An 11,211-nucleotide genomic window follows, 5' to 3' on the forward strand; every position below is an offset into this window, starting at 1 on the left:
TATCTGCAGTGACAGTCTACGGGGCGGAGTGAATGCTGTTTGCAGATGCAACAACCATTTCTGGGGTCTGTTAGTGTCCTATAGCTGCTATAATGTAGGACCACAGACTGAGTGACTTAAAACAACAGAATTTCTTCCCTCATGGTTCTGGGAGCCTGAAATCCAAAATCAAGGTTTGGCAGGGTTGGTCACTTCGGAAGACTGTGAGGGCGAATCTATTCCATGCTTCTCTCCCAGCTTTTGGTGGCCTCTGGAAGTCTTTGGCTTACCTTGGCTAATTGATACATTGCTCCCATTGTTACTGACTAGGGTCCTTGGACTCTTTAATCAATAGAAATTGATAAGGGGCCAGATGAGAAACTCAGGCAAGGCTTTAGAGGGAGCGAGAACAAGAAACAGGTGCCTTCGCTCACTCCCTGAGCTGGGGGTTAAGGGGCTTCCTTACATGGGGTGAGGGGGGTGCGGGCAGATCAGTAGGTTGGGCAGGAGGCGTAGTTTAGGTAGTCTGCCCACTCCCTTGGTGGTACTCTGTGCAGGGATCATGGGCAGTACCCTGCTTTTGCTCCTGGCCCATCAGAACTGGCAGTTGGTCTGTGGCCTTTTGGTATCTTATTGTTTATAATTGCCTCTACTGCACATGTGTGCAGTTATTTTTAGTCCCTTATAGTTTCTTCGTATTCTTTTGCTCCAGGAGAACTTTGTCCAGGCACAAGCACGGCAGTAAAGGGTCCCAGGTCCCAGTTCATCTCACAATCTCTGCCTCCATCATCACATGGCTTTCTCTCCTCGCTCGTGTGTGTGTCATCGGCAGGCGGACGCGCAACCACTGCGCCACCAGGGAAGCCCCAAATTTCCCTCTTCTTATAAGGACACCAGTCCTATTGGATTGAGGGCCCGCCCTAATCCAATATGACCTCCTTTTCTTTTTTCTTAATTTTTTAAATGTTATTATTATTTTTTAATTAAATTTATTTATTTTTGGCTGTGTTGGGTCTTTGTTGCTGCGCCCGGGCTTTCTCTAGTTGTGGCGAGCAGGGGCCACTCTTGATTGCGGTGCATGGGCTTCTCATTGCGGTGGCTTCTCTTGCTGCGGAGCATAGGCTCCAGGCGCATGGGCTTCAGTAGTTGTGGCGTGCGGTCTCAGCAGTTGTGGTTTGTGGGCTCTGGAGCGCAGGCTCAGGAGCTGTGGCGCACGGGCTTAGTTGCTCTGTGGCATGTGAGATCTTCCCGGACCAGGCCTTGAACCCGTGTCCCCTGCATTGGCAGGCGGATTCTTAACCACTGCGCCACCAGGGAAGTCCCTGATCTCATTGTAATAACTGATTACATTTGCAAAGACCCAAACCCATTTGGACTTGTGATCCAAATAGGATCATATTCTGAGATTCTGGGTGGACATGAATTTTAGGGGGATCCTATTCATGCTAGCACAGGGACCTTTCAGCAAATAATCTTAAGTGATTTCTTAGGGCCTTCCCCGGAAGGGAGTAATATCTGTATAAGTTGAAGTCTGTGCATAAGTCCAATTTGTCACTTCCTTGGCCTAAGTTAGCTTTGCCCCACTGTGTCATTCTGATAGCCTCAGAGTACAGACCGCAGCAAGTGAAGGGCTGGGTGTGGGTGGGGGCTTGGAGCCAGGCTTAGGGGTCCCAACCCAGCTTCACTTCTGGGGCAGTGCCAAGCAATCTGGACTTCGTTTTCCTTGTCCATCACATAGGGCTAGTCATAACCCCACACTCCTACATGCTGCTAGGACTAAACAAGGCGACAGGTGCGTGCAGAGAGTTCGACTCTGGGCCTGGCCAAGGAGCGGCACCCAGGAAGCCAGAGCTGGTTCTGGGCTCCTTTCCCATGCCTCCACTTCCTGGGTCTCCTTCCAAACTCCAGAATCTGGAGAATGTGGGCCTCTTGTGCTGCCAGCAGCATCTCATACTGGGCTCCCACAACTGGTAACTAATATTGTGGGTCAGTCATGAGCTGCAACCCAAGAGGGCACCGGGGTTCAATGAGGATTCCTGCAGAGAACGGGGTCCCACTGAACCCTGTGGCCTGAGAAGGCTTCCCCCCTCCCCATCTCGGTTCCCTGGGCCACCCTGTGCTCCCCTGGAAGGTTCTAGAGTCCATCCGAACTGGGGATGGATTTTGTGTGTTCTGTGTATGCCCGTGGCACCCTGGTAAGTGTATCTAGGACCATTTCTCTGTCCTCTCACTGCCTGCTTCCTAAGTTCCCAAGGTCCTCACATTATCGTATTATGTATCTTAAGCATTTTAACCCCCTTGACCCAAGGTGCTCTATAAGGTCCCCCATTTCACAAACGAGCAGCCGGGGCTCAGTGAGGGGAAGCACAGAGGAGCAAGATGGCAAAAGCAGAGCAGCACAGAGGCTCAAGTGGGCCTTGCCTTCACAAGGACGTGATGAAGCCCCCCCCACCAGGACCAAGGCCAAGATCAAGGTCAGCTCCTGCCCCTCCAACCTCCCTCCCACACACCAGGCCTGGTCCCACCTCCTGGCCTTTGCCCAGGCTGTGTCCACTGCCTGATGGGCCCTTCCCCCAGCGTTATTCCAGGGTTTCTCTGCCCTGGCACTGCTGACATTTGGGGCCAGATCATTCTTTGCCATGGGGGGCTGTCTGTGCTTTATGAGATGCTGAGCAGACCCAGTAGATGCCAGTAAAACCACCCCCGGTCGAGAACCACTGGTTTAGAGGATCCCAAGCTTTTCACTTTGCAAGCCAAATCCTTGGTTTTTGCACACAATACCCACCCCCTAAGAAAACCATGTTTGGAAAGATGCCATCACACTCTGGGTTCTTTCAAGTAATGATTCACAGCCCATTTTTATCAGCTGTCAGCCACCAGGAGAGTCAACAGGATAGACTATCAACTAATAAACTGAGACAAGTGATGGGAATATAGAAATGCCCTGTGTCAACCACCAGGAAGGTAGCTGGTTCAGGCAGGATCATAATAGACACTAAGGCTGATGATAGGAGGGGTGGAAAGAACAGGTGATTGGTGTAGACACAAAGGATCTGCTCGCAAAATACCTACCAGTGACAAAAGGAAAAACAGAGCCTCATGGTGGAGACCTTTGTTGTCAAGGCGTGAAATTAGGGGACACAAGACCACCCTCACTTCTTTTTTTTTCATATTTATTTCTTTATTTATTTGGTTGTGTCCGGTCTTAGTTGCGACACATGGGCTCTTTAGTTGCAGCAGGTGAGCTCCTTAGTTGCAGCTTGCCAGCTCCTTAGCTATGGCATGCGAACTCTTAGTTGCAGCATGCATGTGGGATCTAGTTCCTGGACCAGGGATCAAACCCAGGCCCCCTGCATTGGGAGCGTGGAGTCTTAAGCACTGTGCCACCAGGGAAGTCCAAAGACCACCCTCACTTCTGACACCAACTGCAAGTTTAGGAGTCCTAAGACCACCCTCAGGTTCAATAATTTTCTAGAAGGATTCACAGAACTCACTGAAAATTGTTATACTCACAGTTCCAGTTTATGACAGTGAAAGGATATAAGTTAAAAACAGCCAAGAGAAAAGTCTAGGAGAAATCCAGGCATGGGTTTCCAGAAGTGCCCCCCTCCCCACACAGTGCAGTCAGGAAAGAGTTATTTTCCTGGCAATGATGTGTGACAACCCACATGGTGTACTGCCAACCAGGGAGGCTCATCCAAGACTCAGTATCCAGCGTTTTTATTGGGGGGTCCAAGGTCAACTGTCCATGTGGCTGACCTTTAGTCTCCAGACCATCTGGAGGTCAATCTGAGACCATATGGCCTGAGGCCCCCATCATAAATTAGCCTATTTGGTGTGGCCCAAGGTTCCAGGTAAACAAAGACATTCTTCTTAGGCAGGACATCCCAGAAGTTTAGAAGGCACATCCAAAGAGTCAATTTCAAAGGCCAGACTCTCTGTGAATCAGGTTCAATTCTTTACTACACACAAGATAACACCCAGTGGAGGGACCAGATGGCAGGGAGGCCTCCTGATGTGGTGTCCTGAGAAGAGTACATCACTGATTCTGTGGTTCTGCCAAGAATGTAGGGCCTGACCCTGGACATAAGGATATACAGATAGCTCCAGATTGAGGGTCATCTACAGAATGAAAAGTCTGTATTCTTTTTTCTCAACAGCTTTATTGAGATATAATTCACACACCATACGATTTGACCATTTAAAAGGTCCAATTCAAGGGTGTTTTTAGTATATACACATGTATGTGTGACCATCATCACAATCAATTACAGAACATTTTCAATTGGCTCAACATTGTAAATCAACTATACTTCAATTAAGAAAATAAAATTTAAAAAATATTGTAAAAGAAATGATTGGCACAGCAATGTAAATCAACTATACTTCAATTAAAAAAAAGAAAAGTAGGGGGCTTCCCTGGTGGTCCAGTGGTTAAGAATCCACCTTCCAATGCAGGAGACACAGGTTCGATCCCTGGTCAGGGAACTAAGATCCCACATGCTGCGGGGCAACTAAGCTGGCATGCTCTAGAGCCCGTGCATCACAACTAGAGAGAAGCCCACGTGCCACAACAAAGATCCCACCTGCCACAACTAAGACCCAACACAGCCAAATAAAAAATTAAATAAATTTTTTTAAAAGTATTGCAGAGCATTTTCATCACTTCAAAAAGCAACCTCATACTCTTTAGCTATCATACCAGACCTCCATCCTCCCACCAGGCCTAAGCAACCACTCATCTGTCTTCCATCTCTATTAAATCTCTATTTAAAACCATCAGAGCCGTGAAGACCAGGGAAAGACTGAGAAATGTTCTAGGCTAAAGGGTCAGCTGGAGTCCAAATGGAGGCTGGAGACTGCCCAGTGGTGCCGCCCTAGTGGTGGTGTTGGATTCATGCAGTGGCAAGCAGGTTTTGTAGGAGAGTGTCCTTGTTTGGGGGATAGCGTCAGGGTGATAGGGCAGTATGTCTGCCAATTGCTCTGGGATGATTCAGAAAGAAAAATCTCTATGATGAGTGGAGATGTAGAGAACAAGGAGCAGGGGGCAAACATGATAAAATTCCACCTTCAGGGAATCCAAGTGAAAGGGGGTTCTTTGGATGGTTCTTGCCATGTTTCTGCAAGTCTGAAATTATTTCAGAAGAAATTATGAAAATGATTTAAATTTTTATTTAATTATTTTAAGTTATTGAAATTTTTAAAAATCATTTAAATTTTTTTCTTTATTAAAAGTATTTTTTAATTTAATAACATGTATCAAATATATTAATATTACTTTTTCTCTCTTTCATTTTTCACATATATTTGCAATCATTGCAATGTAATCACTACTGTATTGCATTTTTTTTAATTAATAAATTTTTTTTTGAGTTTACAGAAAAGTAAACTGTAAAGTACAGAGTTCCCCTTGCAACAGTTTCCCCTATTATTAACATTTTGCACTGGGATGGTGTATTTGTTACAATCGATGAATGAATATTGATACATTACAACTAACTTAAGGCCACAGTTTACATTAGGGTGTTGTACATTCTATGGGTTTTCACAAATGCAAGAAGGCGTCATATATCCACAATTACATGATCCTACAGCATAGCATATTCTTTTAAAATTATTTTAAAAGAGAGAGAGGGGGAGAGAGGGAAGGAGAAAAGGAAGAAAGAAAGTCAAAGTCACTCTCCCGGTCTTTCTCCCTCTCGCCTGTGCTGGAGCCATCACCCTCTCCTGCCCACCGTCAAAGATCAGCTCGACAGCAATGGAGTGGGGAAAGAGGTGGTCAGACCTGGTCCACTGCCTATCAGTCGTGTTACATTCCAGAATCCAACCTGAGCCAGGAGCCCCTGCCCCACCCCCTCCTGAGCCATCAGTCCCCAGAGACCCCTCAGCCCCAGGACCCCACTTGGCAGATTCGCTGTCCTTCTGTTTTATTTTAGATAGGACACTAAAAGCACACGCAACAAAGGAAAAATAGATTAATTGGACTCTATCGAAATGTAAAATGTTTGTGCATCAAAAGACTATCAAGAAAGTGAAAAGACAGTGCACAAAATGGGACAAAATATTTGCAGACCATATAGCCAATAAGAGATTAATATCCAGAACATATGAAGAACTGTTATAACTCAACAACAACAACAAAAAAGGACAAGCAACCTGATTTAAAAATGGGCAAAGGACTTGAATAGACATTTCGTCAAAGATGATACACAAATGGCCAATAAGCACGTGAGAAGTTGCTCAAAATCCCTAGTCATCAGGGAAATGAAAACCAGAACCACAAGGAGATACCACCTCCCACCCATCAGGATGGCTACTATCAAAACAACAGAAACTAACAAGTGTCCATGAGGATGTGGGGAAATTGGAACCCTCGTGCACTGCTGGTAGGAATTTAAAATCGTGTGGTAGCTATGGAAAACAGTCTGGCAATTCCTCAATAAGATAAATATGGAACTAGCATATGATCCAGCAATTCTACTCATAGGTATACACCTGAGAGATTTGAAAACAGGGACTCAAACAGGTACTTGTACACGTACATCCACAGCACTAGTCACAACTGCCAAAAGGTGGAAACAGCCCAAATGTCCATCAGTGGATGAAAGGGTAAACAAAATGTGGTCCGTTCATACAATGGAGTATTACTCAGCCATAAAAAGGAATGAAGCACTGACACATGCTACTATATGGATGAACTCTAAAAACATCATGCTGAAAGAAAGAAGCCAGACACAAATGGACAGATAGGGTATGATTCCATTTATGTGAAATATCCAGAACAGACAAACCCACAGAGACAGAAAGCAGATTAGTGGTTGGGCGGGGGTGGGGTGGGGCAGGGGGTGTGCTTCAGCAGGGGACGGGGAGTGAGTGCTCATGGGGATGGGGGTCTCTTTTTGGGGTGATGGAAATGTTCTAAAATGGACTGTGGTGGTAGTTGCCCAGCTCTGGGGATATACTAAAAACCATTAAACTGGAGCCTTTAAAATGGGTGAGCTGTATGGGATGTGAATGGTATCTCCCTAAAGCTGCGATTCAAGAGACAGAAGCCCAACGCACGGCTCTTTGGCGGGAGCGCGGCTGGCAGGGAGGGTCTGGCACTGCTGGCCACAGCCAGGCCCCACGTGCCTCTTGGGCAGCGACCTGAAGCCCGAGAGGGAGCTGGTTAATTGCTTTGGAAATTTGGATCTAGAAGTCCATCCTGGCTCCAGGTCCCTGTGCTGAGAATGGCTTCCCTGCCTCGGGCCTCCGCCCCTGCCCCTGGGATGCCAAGGTTTTTCTCCGTGGTGCTGTTGCAGGAGTGACACCTTCTGCTTGGCTCAGGGGGAAAATATGCTGAGATTCAACATCATATGAACCTGGACCATGCTAACTCGCTGGGTACGTGCTGGTCTGTTGTTATTTTGAACCACTGAAGAAATGTAACCCTGACTTGTTTAATGTTCTTTGTTCTGACAAGATAGAAAACTGTGCTGAAAACACTGCTGCTCCAGAGCAGCTTCTCAGAGTAAGCTGGGAAGATGGCTTCCGGGCTAGTCCTTAGTTTGGCTCAAATAAAACTCTTTTCTATTCTTATTATAGATTGTTTATTGATAACAGACCCCTGTATAGGGCAGCCATCCAGTGGAGCAAGTGAATTTTGGAGCCAGATGTAAGTTCAAATTCTGACTCTTGCATTTACCAGCTGTGTGACCTGTAAGAAGTCAAGCCTTCTAATTGCCTCGGCTGTCAAGGGGAGATCACAACACTTCCTTGCAGCCCAGTTTGCGGATTAAAACTCAATTTGGAGGGACTTCCCTGGTGGCACAGTGGTTAAGAATCCGCCTGCCAATGCAGGGGACGCGGGTTAGAGCCCTGGGCCGGGAGGATCCCACATGCCGCGGAGCAACTAAGCCCGTGCGCCACAACTACTGAGCCTGCGCTCTAGGGCCCGCGAGCCACAACTACTGAGCCCGCGTGCCGCAACTACTGAAGCCCGCGCGCCTAGAGCCCATGCTCCGCAACAAGAGAAGCCACCACAATGAGAAGCCCACGCACCACAGTGAAGAGTAGCCCCCCGCTCGCCACAACTAGAGAAGGCCCACGTGCAGCAACGAAGACCCAACGCAGCCAAAAATTAATTAATTAATTTTTAAAAATTTTTTTAAAACTCAGTTTGGAGATTCAACTCACTGGGACAGTGCCTGGCATATAAAAAGCACTCGATAGAAAGGAATCATGTCCCTCCAATGGAACACAATCCATGAAGCAATGAAAAGGAAAGAAATACTGACACGTGCAACGATGTGGACAGATCTCAAAATAATGATGCTAATTGAAAGAAGACAAAGAGTACTTACTGTACAGTTCCACTTATAGAAAATTCTAGAAAGTGCATACTAATCTAGGGTGACCCAAAGTAAATGCTTGAGAAAGAAGGGGAGGGGCAGGTGGGAGGGATTAGGAAGTGTCCTGTTACTGTCTTGTTATTGTGATGTAACAAGAAATCTGTATCTGGTCTTCATCCGCAGCTCCTGGCACAGAGCTCCTAAAACCCCTGTCATTTCCTAAGTGATAAGAGCAACGGAAGCATCTTTTGTTAAAATATTTGGTTTCCGTCCCCAGTTTCTGAAATAAGAGTGTCTTTTGTTGTTCATAACAAGCCACTTTCAACCACACCTGAGCTTCTGGCACTAAGGTGACTTCCAGAAAGCACCTAAAGATGAGGGCTGGTTGCCGGGGGAACTAACCACACAATTAGAGGGTTGGACCTTTCAGTTCTACCCCCCGACCTCCGGGGAGAGCAGAGGGGCTGGAGGTTGATACTGAATCACTAATAACCAATGATTTAATCAGTCGTGCCTATGTCGTGAAGCCTCCATAGAAACCCAAAAGGGTGGGGTCAGAGAGCTTCTGAGTTGGTGAACACGTGGAGGTGCTGGGAGGGTGACATTGTCCAGAGAGGGCACGGAAGTTCCGTGCTCCTTCCCACATACCTTGTCCTGTGCATCTCCTCCATCTGGCTGTTCCTGAGTCGTATCCTTCATTTAAAAAAACAAAAACAACAACAACAGAAAAGTAATTGTAAAGTGTTTTCCTGAGTTCTGTGAGCCATTCTAGCAAACTGTTGAACCCAAGAAGGGGGTCTTTGGAACCCATGATGTATAACTGGTCTTTCAGAAATCCTGGAGGCCTAGCCTTGCGACTGGCACTGGAAATGGGGCTCTCTCGATTGCGGTGGTGGTTTCACAGGCGGATACATGTGTCAAAACTTAGCCAGTTGAATACATATGTGCAGTTTACTGCATGTCACCTATACCTCAATCAATCTGTTTATAAAAAACATACTTTTCTGATGTTTAGAGTGCACATAAATTTATTTGTTGCTGTTTCATTTTTTGTTTGGGTTTTTGTTTCATTTTTAATTTTTTAATAAATGTCTTTGGGCACCGGCTGCGGCCGGCCGGGCTGGGAGACCCACGAAGGGGAGAAGGTGAGGGGACCCGGCGGGCAGCTCCGCACGGACCGGGAAATGAACGCTTGGGAATCTGTCTGCGAGCGGATCCACGATCCAAGGACCAAAAGAGCCGCGTGATCGCCCGACCTGACCCTGAGACCCGAGACATGGGCCAGACCTCCGTCTCCACGCTGTCCCCGCAGCCCAGCAGCGTTGACGGACTGGAAAAAGCTTCTATAGCAAACTCAGATGGCCCAACAGCAGGCTCCCAAACACCTCCCTTCAAGAGAAAGGGGAAACTCTCCACCACTGGTAAAAATCTTTAAGCCTTGGAAATGGAGGAAAAAGAAGACCAGTGACAAATTTAGAGAAACATCAGCACTATTAGAAAGGAAGATTTCTACAAGACAAAGTAGAGAGGAGCTGATAGGAAGGGGAGTTCTTAAGGAATTGCCTGATCAAGATGGAGATGTAAGAGTTAACTTTGAAAATTCAAACGGGCACATGATACCCATCGGAGAGGAATCTACCTGAGAGGAAAATGTAATAAAATCTGAAGAAGGTAATGGCTCTGTAGCTGAAAAAGCACCACCTCTGGAGGAAAAGGCAGAAGATAAGAAAGAGAACCCTGAACACCACTCTGAAACACTGGCAGCTCCTGCTCTACCTCCTCCAGCTCTTCCTAAGCCTACACCCAAACCTAAGCCCCAAAAAACACCTGTGCCTCCAAAAGGGGCCGCTGCTGGGGCCAGCCCCCAGGGTGACGAAGTGCCTCCTATTAAAAAAATTACCAAGGCTCCTGGTAAGCAGGCCCCCGTCCCTCCACCCAAGCCAACAAGCCGAAATGCAACCCGAGAGGCTTCTGATTCCTCTCATTCAAGAAAAACAACTGGCTCCAAAGCAACAGCTTCACCATCTACTTCCTCCACCTCATCTCGTCCTAAAGCTTCAAAGGAGACAGTCTCTAGCAAAACAAGCAATCACAGAGGGCAAGAAGAAAACTGGCAGACAGCCAATGTCTCAGCCGTCCTCAGATGCAACCACTTCTGGCATATCTGACCTTAAAGGAGACCAGGGTGGTGAGTCTCAAACCCGAGCAGACTGCCCCTGGCACCTCTTCCCCCCACCCCTCCTCTCCCTCTGGAGGAGCAGAGCATTGTTGCCTCAGACACTCCTGCCGTCCTGGTCAGCAACGGAGCCGACCTGCCCGTCCCTGCCTTAGACCCAAGTCAGCTTCTCTGGACTGAAGAGGCGACAAACAGCACCACTGTCCCCTCAGGCACCGACTTAAGTGTTAGCAGAGAAAATGCAAAATGTTTCACAACCAAAGACGAGCTGGGGAAGGCAGCGCCTCAACTCCTGACTCCTGGGCTGATGGGAGAATCTTCCGAATCCTTCAGGGCCTCAGAGGACGAAGGCCAAAAGGAGTACAAGGCCAATGACCCTGACTCTGATGACAATGACGGGGAAGAGGATGAGGACGAGGATGGCAGTGGAGAAAGTGCTTTGGCAAGTAAAATACGACGAAGGGATACTCTTGCTATCAAACTTGGCAACAGACCGTCTAAGAAGGGATTAGAGGACAGAAACATCTTGCAGTGTACCTCTGAAGAAGAGAGGCAGGAAATCCGACAGCAGATTGGAACCGAGCTCGTCAGGAGACTTAGCCAGAGGCCCACAACTGAAGAATTAGAGCAAAGAAATATCCTGAAGCAAAAGAATGAAGAAGGGGGCTTCCCTGGTGGCGCAGTGGTTGAGAGTCCGCCTGCCGATGCAGGGGACACGGGTTCGCC

General features: G+C 47.4%; 1 pseudogene; it reads left to right on the plus strand.

The window, feature by feature from the left end:
* Positions 1–9,581: 9,581 nt before the first annotated feature.
* Positions 9,582–11,211, plus strand: part of LOC102980679 (phosphatase and actin regulator 2-like) — a 2,259-nt pseudogene continuing 629 nt past the window's right edge.

Source organism: Physeter macrocephalus, chromosome 2 (genome assembly GCF_002837175.3).
Source record: "Physeter macrocephalus isolate SW-GA chromosome 2, ASM283717v5, whole genome shotgun sequence".
Classification (NCBI taxonomy): domain Eukaryota; kingdom Metazoa; phylum Chordata; class Mammalia; order Artiodactyla; family Physeteridae; genus Physeter; species Physeter macrocephalus.